We start from the raw sequence: 10466 nt of genomic DNA on the forward strand, positions 1-10466 counted from the left end.
GGACGCTGGCCTCAACTGGACCGGCGCGTCCAGTCAGTGGCAGCAGTGAAAGCGCATGCGTCGGTCTTCGACCGGACGCTAGGTCACTTCATGACCGGACACGTGGTGGGTGCGTTCGGTCCCACTGATGTGGCGGCGCAGAGAAGAGTAGAAGGACCGGACGCTGATGTTGCGTCCGATCGTGACCGACCGGACGCGTTCGGTCGTAGTTGAGCAGCTCTGGAAGCTCTCTGGACTCGACCGGACGCTGCCCTTCCTACGTCCGGTCGTGATCGAACTGACGCGTCTGGTCGTCATTTGGCTCTCTCAGGGCCTCTTTGGAAACGATCAGACTCGGTAGAGGTGCGTCCGGTCTTGGCGCTGTGCTGCGTCCGGTCGCAACTTAACCGTTGAGATCGGGTAGCTTTGGTTGAACGTAGAGAGACACATGGATGGCATAGCGCGACCGAATGCTGGCAGGGTGCGTCCGGTCGATCTGACCGACATGTCTGGTCATCCCGAAAAACGTCTAGTGAAGGGGTAACGACTATTTTAGCCCGTGGGGCTATAAATAGAAGTGGTGGTCGGCCTTTGGCTGTAAGCTTGAAAGAGTGGAGCACACTAGAGCCTTGATGGCTTATGTGGTAGTGCTTGGGAGCCCTCTAACTCACTCTAGCTTGATAGTGTTCATCCGATTTAGTGAGTGAGCGATTCTAGTGCGATTGCATTGTGAGGTTGCATCAAGTGGCACTAGGTGGTCATCTTGCAAGCAGGTGGTGCTTGTTACTCTTGGAGATTGCCACCTCCTAGACGGCTTGGTGGTGGTCTCCGTCGAAGCCCGCAAGAAGCTTGTGCGGTGCTTCGGAGAAGAGCTTTGTGAGGGGCATTGTGCTTGCCCCGCGGGAGCCGCGTAGAGCAACTCTAGTTGAGCGTATCATTGAGCTACCCTCATTTTTAGGGTAGGTTCTTGCGGTGCCCGTCGTGCGGGCTTGATGGGTGATGCCAAGTAGCCACTGAACCACCAAGTGAGCGGTCGACACAACGGAGACGTAGCATGTTGGCAAGCACGTGAACCTCGGGAGAAAATTCACCGTGTCAACATTGTTCTTCCCGTTGGTTTGCAATCCCCTTACAGAAGCTAGTAATTACTTTCATATACATTGTGCTTGTGTAGTTGCTCTTGTAATTAGTTAGCTTGTGTAGCTCACTAATTACCTTCTTGCTTATGTAGCGTAGAAGTAGCTCCCTTGCGTGGCTAATTTGCTTTGTGGAACCTTGTTAGTCACATTACTTAGTTTATGTAGCTAAGTATTTCCGCTCTCTAATTTAACATTGGTTGCCTTGTTATTGAGCATTGCTAGTGAGCTTAGAAGCTTTGTGCTTTTACTTATTAGAATTGTGTAGGAGCTCTCCGGTGTGCAAAATACTAGTGGCATAGGTTTGTGTGACCTTACTTCTAGAATTGGATAGATGAGATCTAGCTAGCCGGGCACCTTTCTTGCCTAAATTAGGATCTTTATAAGGTGTTTGTGAAGTTCGATAGAGGGGTGTAGTCTTGGCTAGACCGATTGTTTTAATTCCGCATTTATTTCGGTTAGCCGGCGCGATTAAATTTAGAAAGGACTATTCACCCCCTCTAGTCCGCCATCTCGACCCTACAAATGGTTGTACACGTATGTTGCAAACATCTGTTCCAATGTTTCATCTATTTTTTTAGACGTATGTTGCAAGAATGTTTATCTAGATGTTGCATATGTTTCACACATATGTTGTAAGCGTTTATTTAGATGTTGCGTATGTTTACAATGGTTTCAAGTGTTTTTAGGTGTTTTTACAAGTGTTTCATGTGCATGTTTTAAGTGTTCCATCTATCTTCATATGTATGTTGCAAATGTTGCATATGGATGTTTCAAAAGTAGATCGAGTGTTGCATCTCCCTCCTTGCCTTCTGCTGCCTCATCTTGGTGTCACCTCCTTGCCATCTGTTGTCTTGCATCCTTCTTCTCAGACTACGGAGGGGGTTCAGCGGGACCGGTTGAGGGGCGACGGGGGATGGCGGTGCGGACGCGAGCGCACGCTCTCTTCTTCTCTGTTATGTGAGCAGGGCAGGGATACCACTTTGTTGTTCTGTTACTACGAGTAGCCTGAGATTGGACTCCTGTTGGTGGGCCACGACGCTAGCCCATGGTTGGTGGAATCATTTAATAGTTGGCTAGAGAGAGATGCGTTCGGACACGTCCTAGATGCTGGACGTCCTGGCGCTAGCATCTCCAATATTGAAAGCATGCGCATGATCCAAATTCAGGACATTTTTAGTAATAAATATAATGGTGAACTAATTGTCAAGATAAGCTAGAAAGAAATTAACATTAGTGTCGGTGCAGAAAGTGAACAACACGTAAATATTTGTAATTTTATCATATGTTGTGATCGGAGGTGGCCTAGCACTCAATGACACAGGGTTTATACTGGTTCAGGCAACGTGCCCTATGTCCAATTTGAGTTGGTCGGTGACTTTATTCCTGAGCCTAGGTGCTCGAAGTTTGCAGTGGGGTTACAAATGAGAAGAAGAAAGATGGAGGGTGCAAGAGGTCCGGTCAAACTCTAGTCAGAAGGGCCAAGAGTGACGGGAGCTCTGCTATGTGCTATGTGTTCGAGCGTGTGCTTGAGGTTTGAACCTAGTGGTTTTGTTGTTGTGTCTTAGTGAACTTGATCGATCTAAATCAACTAAGTTGTGTTGGAGAGAGCGCATCCCCTTTTATAGATGAAGGGGATGGCCTTACAAGTGAGAGGGAGAGAGCACGTATGTTGCTAAGTCTTGCTGCCCACGCCGGTGGGTACAAGATGATGGTAGGCACCCACAATATTGTTGAATGTTAGATGCACATGGGAGGTTGTGTCGTCTTCTTTAGGTATGGCAGATGTCGATGCTTTCCACACTGTTGATACCCAGAGGATGTAAGGGGTTTTACCATATTCGCCTGGTATGGTAAATGCTGACGCCCACAACACTGTCGATGCCTCAGAGGCATGTGGGGGAGCCTTACCGTATTTGTCTAGTATGGGAGTTGATGGCGCCCACAACACTATAGGGAAAATGTCAGCGCCTACAACACTGCTTGGGTTCTGTCATGCTAGAGAGGTCACAGGGTACTGTCCTATAGGTGTACAGGGTATGGTCCTTAGTATTACGGTTGACTTGAGTGTGCTGCCTTACCCTCTCCGTCTATTTCCTGGTCTTTACCGAGCGGGCGTCCATGATCGGTTAGTCCCAGTCAGCTCTGATTACGCTAGTCAGAGAGGAGCTGTAAGCAGGGGTTTGGCGTGTTCCCGGTCGGAGAAGCAGGTCAGAGTCAGAAGTGGTGTTTGGCTAGGCCTTCCGATCGGAGAGGCCATCCAGACGTGGGCTGGAGACCAAAGCGAGCGCTCCGGTCGGAGAGGTGGGTCGGAGTCAGAAGCGGACGCCGTTCCTCCTCGGCTAGGCCTTCCGGTTGGAGATTGGATCGTCCTTTTTAGCCTGTCGTCTAGGTATTTGGGCCAGTCCATGAGTTGCACGTTGCTCGCAATGTTGTGTGTTGGGCCGAGCCTTTGTTGGAAAGCCGATCCATGAGGGACCCCGGGTTTATAAACCCACAGGAGCCCCCGAGCCCTCGAGCCCCCAGGCGATTCAGGTAGAATCATCTAGGGGATTTTTGTCTCGACGGCAGGTGCGCACAAGTGCACCCGTGGGTGTAGCCCCTAAGCCCTTGGGCAATTTGGGTAGAATCGTCTGCGGGTTTTTTTGTGTTGCCAGTGGGGGAAGTTTTCATTTTGTTAGCGGGTGTAGCCCTTGAGCCCCCAGGCGATTTGGGTAGAATCATCTAGGGGGTTTTGTCAGCGGGCGTGTGTGCGTGTATTTTAGTTGAGACAGAGTCGATAGTTAGTTTTGGGATCGGGCGAGGTGGAGCTTGCGGATCCTGGCGTTAGTGCAGCCAGCACAGCTGAGACAGTTAGTTTTTGAATTAGGCGAGGCAGAGCTCGCAGATCCTGGCGTCGGTGCATCCCGCGTAGCCGAGGTAGTTAGTTTTGGGATCGGGTGAAGCGGAGCTCGCGGATCCTGGTGTCGGTGCAGCCCACGCAGCCGAGGCAGTTAGTTTAGGGATCGAGCGAGATGGAGCTTGTGGATCCTAGCGTCGGTGCAACCTGCGCAACCAAGGCAGTTAGTTTAGGGATCAGACAAGATGGAGCTCGTGGATCCTGGCATCTGTGCAGCCTGCATAGCCGAGGCAGTTAGTTTAGGGATCAGACAAGACGGAGCTCACGGATCCTAGCATCGGTGCAGCCCACGTAGACGAGGCAGTTAGTTTAGGGATAGGATGAGATGGAGCTCACGGATCCTAGCGTCAGTGTAACCTACGTAGCCGAGGTAGTTAGTTTTAGGTGTCTTGAGCCCCTAAGCCCCATTTGGGTTTGATAGGGGTCGGTTTGAGTTTTGTGCGTTACCCCATCCTCGGTTTCTCACAACCGAAGGGGCTGAGTTTTGTCGCTTGCCTCGATCGCTCAGGCTTGAGTGACACACTCGGTGAGCTCGCTAATGGGTAGGATCGAGTGGAATCTAGGTCCATCATTCGTGATGGGTCGACACAGCCCTCTTGTGACATTCCACTGCTCCTTTACCTACAACCCAGCAGATGCCTGGGTCATTTTGGAGACCGACCTGGGTGGCCCGCTGGCCTCCCCTCGATGGATATTCTATGGGTTTGGCAGAGGTTTAGGATTAAACGAGAAGGTTGAGATGACCCTATCTGCTTTGGGGCAGACTAGGCGAGGGCCACATGGGGCTCATCTATGTTTTCTCCCCTAGCTCCGTTTGATGTGAGGTGGCCTCGAGCCCTTCGTGGGTCGGCCTTCGAACCCCGATTGGTCGTTGCTCATGTTGAATGAGGCAACTACCACTTCATGACACAACACGGAGCGTTGTGATGCATTTAGCTGCATGTGCGATGCCTTAGTTCCTGAGCCCCTAGCGATTTGGGTAGAATCATCCAGGGGGCATGGGCGTATGGAATGAATGCGTGTATGGATGTATGAATGATTGTAAAGAAAGAGCAGGTTCAGTAATGTTACCTTGATGGCTCGAGTGACGGGGTTTGAAGAGCTCCAATCAGAAGTGTCCATCCGGGACCCGCGCTTGTCGTTCATGATAGAGTCGGCATGGCCTACATGAGGCGTCCCTTTGCTCCTTACCTGTCTCTTAGTGTGAGCCATTAGATTGACTTAGGAAGCCCGATGGTCTCTCCTAGCAAAGATCCCGTTATTTGGGTTTTCCATGTCCCATCTGGGGAGGTGGAGAACCGCCTATGCATGGTGGTGCTTCGTTTTTTATGCTCGATTGTGTGGTAATGGTGGGCCATATCCTGTCTGATCAGGCGCCGTTTCATCGGGTAGGGTATGTCTCATTGGTCAGGGTGGATCCCATCGTATCCCATCTGCATTAAATGGGGAAGGGAGAGAGTTTTTTTGCCCCCGTTGTTTCACCTTTCCCCGATCGCCGTGCCTTCCCCAACTACTGCACCCTTTTCTTTAAGTAGGAGAAGGGAGAGGGCTTTTGCCCTATTCCTTCGCCTATTCCTCATCTGCCATCTCTTCTCTTTCTTCCTTCTCACCAAGAGCGTCTGAGTGCCGCGGCGGTTCCTAGGAGAGAAAAGGGAGAGAGCGGGAGAGAGGAGAAAACTCACAAATCCATTCGCAAACCCAGAGCGAAATGTAGGGCTGGAGGTCATCCGTTGTGAGGAAGCCATTATTGGAGGCCTTCACTGAGAAGGAGTTTCTGTCGCTGAAGAAGGTGGTGCACTGGAGGGCTCCTAGGAGGGAGGATTTCCCACAACCTTGGCCTAGCGATGTGGTTTCCTTCCTCGCCTTCCATGAGCATGGGCTAGGATACCCCACACACTGGTTCCCATGTGGGCTCCTCAATGAGTGGGGTTTGGAGTTGCAGCACCTCAATCCGACTAGGGTGCTGCATATCACCGGCTTCATCATTGTGTGCAAAGCCTTCCTTAGGATGGAGCCGCATGTGGATTTCTTCCTGTAGATGTTCTCTGGGTGAACTTTGTTGGTGGGGAATCCGCCTGAGACAGCGTCGGGGGGGGGGTTTGCTCTGTAGAAGAAACCAAGCGCAGGGGGCTCATACCCTGTGTATATCCCCTGTGACTCCAACTAGGGGTGCCACAGTGAATGGTTCTACATCAGGAATCCGATGGAGGCGCTGTTCCCCCCTTTCACCGAAAGGAGGCCAAAGAAGTTGGACATTTGGTCATGGGGCCCCGCCAGTCGACAGAAGAAGAAGGTGGAGATCATTGAGGTGGAGCTCCAGAAGCTCATGTGGTGTGGCCTTGATGGGGTGTGGGTGTTCCACACCCTCTTCCACCATTTGGTTACTCTATTGGCAGAGAGGACGTGACCGATGTGGAAGTACAGCGGCCCGATGGACCCCGACCGCATGTTGCCAGAGGAGCTGCCGAGCGATGAGGTCTAGAGTTGCCTTGATTGGGTGCTACAGTTGAAGCCCAAAGAGAAGGTCAATGGGAAGCCTAGACCTCTTAACTCCTCGGTGGTGTCCAAACTGGTATGCTCCCCTCTTTACTCCATGTTCTTTTCCCCTTTGCTCTCCTATTTTTTGAGTGAGTCACCTATTTCGTAGGGACTTGAAGCTTACAAGTCCTGGCTACACCTTCTAAAGGGGCCAAATGGCGCAGCTCGGTAGGCTGCCCAGAAGGAGGCGGCGGATGCCAAGAAGAAGAAGAAAGCTAAGAAGGCTCGACGGAAGTATGAGAAGGAGAAGGAGATTGCCCGGCGTGTGAAGGCCGAGGAAAATAGGAGCGATGTCGAGTCAAAGGACCCCATAGAGGTGGGGGATGACATGATCTTCTATAAGGAGGAGGAAAGCCAGGAGGTCGTTGTGACCTCAGCGAAGCATCACAATCCTGTGGCTGTCTGCTGGTAGTGAGTAGGAGGCAGAGAGGAGCGACGATGTCCTTGTGTCGAGGAAGCATGCTGTGAGCACAGACGCCATTGGTGAATGGGAGACGAAGCGGATGCGGTCACCATGCCCTTCGTTGGCATCGTTGGCCTCATCCTTGCCTATTATGGATGCGACGAGACAAGCTTGGTGGTCAAAGGAGTGGGCTCGCACCCACGCGTCGTTGGGGCCGGCGCTAGCGCGTGACTCACAGTGGGAGGATGCCCCACCTACTGCTCTAGTTGGCGTGCCTTGAGCCAAAGGTCGTGGTGACTCACGGGCCGGGCAGGAGCCGGTTGGGTTGACTCCTACCCCTAGCTGAAGTGAGGGGGCATGGGTCATAGCCCAAGAGCAATCCTTGCCCTATGGGCCCATCGACGTCGGGTCTTGGTTTTAGAGTCATATCGCTTACATCCCGATATGTCTTTCTTTGTTTCTTTTCAATCTTGCTGTTGAGTCTTTTTGGAGTATGACTGACCTGTACTTTTTTATAGTGGCCAGACATTGACGGGGTTGAGCATCGCCCCAACTCCCATGCAGGAGGTTTGGAGGCCCACCTTGAAGCACGCCGCAGTGAGCGATAGGGAGAGCAGGGTGGTGGCGGTGAGTCCTTCCCTTCTGGGGGTGGTTGCTAGTACAGCGGCAGTGGCGGTGCTGGCGGTGATCCCGGTGGTGACAGCGGAGGCTGCATTGGAGGTGTCCCTCGTGGCCCCTCCTCCACCTGTCGCGGTAGAAGAGGAGAGGGAGACCGGGCTTCCCACTTCACCAGGCGAAGGGCTACATGGCTCACCTTCTCAGTTAGCGCTGGCAGTGTCGGGCGGAGATGCAGCTGGGATAGAGCCAGAATGCCTATCGGTGGCCCGTGAAACCAAGGTGGTGGAGATCCCCTCCGATGATGAAGCAAATGACGTGGTGGAGCTACCGACGCCGTTGTAGGAGCTGGCGGTGGTCCAGTCAGGGGCTGGGCTCTCTAGTAGGCTAGAGGAGACTAACCTAGAGTGGCCCTATTCTGAGGACCTGACTAAGGTTCATTTCATCCTTCGGGATTCATAGGAGTGTCAGCTCTAGGACATCCTTGGGGGGAGAGGACTCACCATGGAGTCCGATCTTACCAAGCTATCAGTAAAGCTTGAGGATGCCTAGGAGCAGGTTAAGTCCGTCTAGGAGTTGGTCAAGGTCGACCTACACCATGCCACGATGGTGAGTTTCCCACGCTTGTCCCTGACCCCTTGGTCTTTTGTTGGCTGCCTCAACATGCTTGCTTCTCATTTTTGCAGGGCATGGAGGAGATGTCGTGCCACAAGTCTCATTTCCTTCAGATGGAGCATGCTCAGATGGTCAAGCTTGAGCATCAGCTAGAGTCCGCTTGCCACAAGTCCTAGGATCGGGCAGCGGAGGCGACTGAGGCGCGAATGGTGGAGCAGCTCGTGGCAAAGCGGGCGACCGCTGCCGAGCGAGGGCTTGAGGTGGTGAAGGCCCACTAGGCAGAGACTAAGGCGGAGCTATGGAAGTCCCTAGCGGACACTAAGGCGGTGCTCCAAAGATCCCTAGAGACCCTAGAGTCAGAGCAAAATGCCCTAGAGTCAGAGCAAAAGGCCCGATCGGAGGCAAACCAGGAAGTACTCGTGCTTCGGGGCCATGTGATGGGGATAGAGGAGGTGAACTCCTAGCTACACGAGCAGGTGACCTGGCAAGCGGAGGGACTCTCTGTCCTCAAGAACACCTACCTCGGTAAGTACCTTTTTAGCTTTTGACATGTTGGTTTCTTCCTTTAGCTTGATTCTGAGCTTGTTGTCCTTTTTCCTGAGCTGTGTGGAAAGGTAGAATCATTGGAGCAGGACCTGGAGATGGCCAAGGCGATGTTTGGCCAGAATGTGGAGGCACTGGCCAAGTCCCTTGAAGAGCGACGTGCTCTCGAGGGATAACTTGACCAGATCCGCAATGTTACCTTGCTTGTCATCTCGAAGGTCTTTGGGTCGGTGCCAAGTTCTAGCGTGCCCGCCATCCGGCTGGTGGAGGTTTCAAAAGAGGTCCAGGCCCTCATCACCCACGGGCTATTCTACAGAGCATTGAGGGTGTTGACTTTGGTGGTGACGTACCACCTGGACCTAGACTTCACCACCATCTGTAGTGATATGTCAACGGATGTAGCATGGAGGACATCCAGTCGCTCGGGGAGAGCTTGCTGCCACACGCAAAGTTGTTGGCCAAGCAAGTCTCCGCGCAGTGGGTGATGGATGCTCGCCATGAGGACATGGCTAGAAGCATGCGTCAGGAGAATGTCGCCCAGCCTATGGATGGCATGGAGCCTGGGTTAGAAGTGGACGTCGCCCCTCCTTCAACCGAGCCGAATGTCGTCCAACCGGGGAGCGAGCAGCCTGTGCCTTCGCCGGTCGCACCGACAACAGATGTTGCCGGGCAGCCGCAATAGCTTGTAAAGTTTAAGTAGTTTAGCAGATGTAAAAAGCTAAGTTCATGGGGGAGCCCCTGTGTAAATGTTTTTGTGTATTTATGAATACAATAACTTTGTTTTTGTGATGGAACTACTCCGTTCGGGGAAGTTTGTTCCGTCGGTTCCTTATTTTTTACCTTAGCATAACTTTGTTTTTTTCTCTTCTTTTTCGCACCTACCCGTTCGCACCATAGGCTACAACTTTAAGATCCTGGGCATGGCCCATGAGGCTAAGTCGCTCATAACCGTAGGTAGAGGCGGGGCACGATCGATTGTAATATTTTAAGCAAAGTTACGTAAGGAAATTGAAGGAATGGACTGCCCTTTCGTTTGGGGAAAATGGATTTATCATGTGAAAGTAAAAAGAGGGATGATGTTGCATCCCGTGGGGCCCCTCGAGCGACCCAGGCTGGAAGTGTTCAGGTCGGGGCGCTTTACAGGAGCAAACATTAAGTAAAAAAATAATAAGACTAAATTTTAGAGGAAGAAATAACATAGCTGTTCGCTGTTCCAAGTGTTGGTGAGAACGTTGCCGTTGTCGTCCTTTAGTTGGTAGGCATCTAGTCGGATCACCTCAGTCGCCATATAGGGAACTTGAGTTGTCTGGATCCTTGCCCGCTACGCCCCCTTTCTTGGCCGCTGCTTCTTTGCCTTTTCCTTCCTTTGGCCCACCGGCCTATCGTAGAAGGCGCTTGAGGAGCTCGTAGTCCTTTCAGAGGTGTTTGACAGGATATGTGTGGTTGGTGCATGGGCTCTCCATGAGCACGTTGAAGTGGTCCAAAAGGCCCTGCTAGGGCTGCTTGTCCATGTGATCAGCCGTGGCGACCAACACAGAGTTGGCTGGTCGGCGACGATCTTCATTGTTCTTTTTGCCCCACTACATGGAGGGGCCCTCGTCCTAATCCTAGCACTTGGCCTTGCCTTTGACTTGGCCTCCGTTGAAGCGCTGTGGGAGCGACGCTCTCTAGATGCGTCACCCAAAGGCCCATGGTCCTGGGCCATCGGGGCTGGGACTCCGGTCGTCCGGCCAGCGAC

Source organism: Miscanthus floridulus, chromosome 13 (assembly GCF_019320115.1).
Source record: "Miscanthus floridulus cultivar M001 chromosome 13, ASM1932011v1, whole genome shotgun sequence".
In the NCBI taxonomy this organism is placed as follows: domain Eukaryota; kingdom Viridiplantae; phylum Streptophyta; class Magnoliopsida; order Poales; family Poaceae; genus Miscanthus; species Miscanthus floridulus.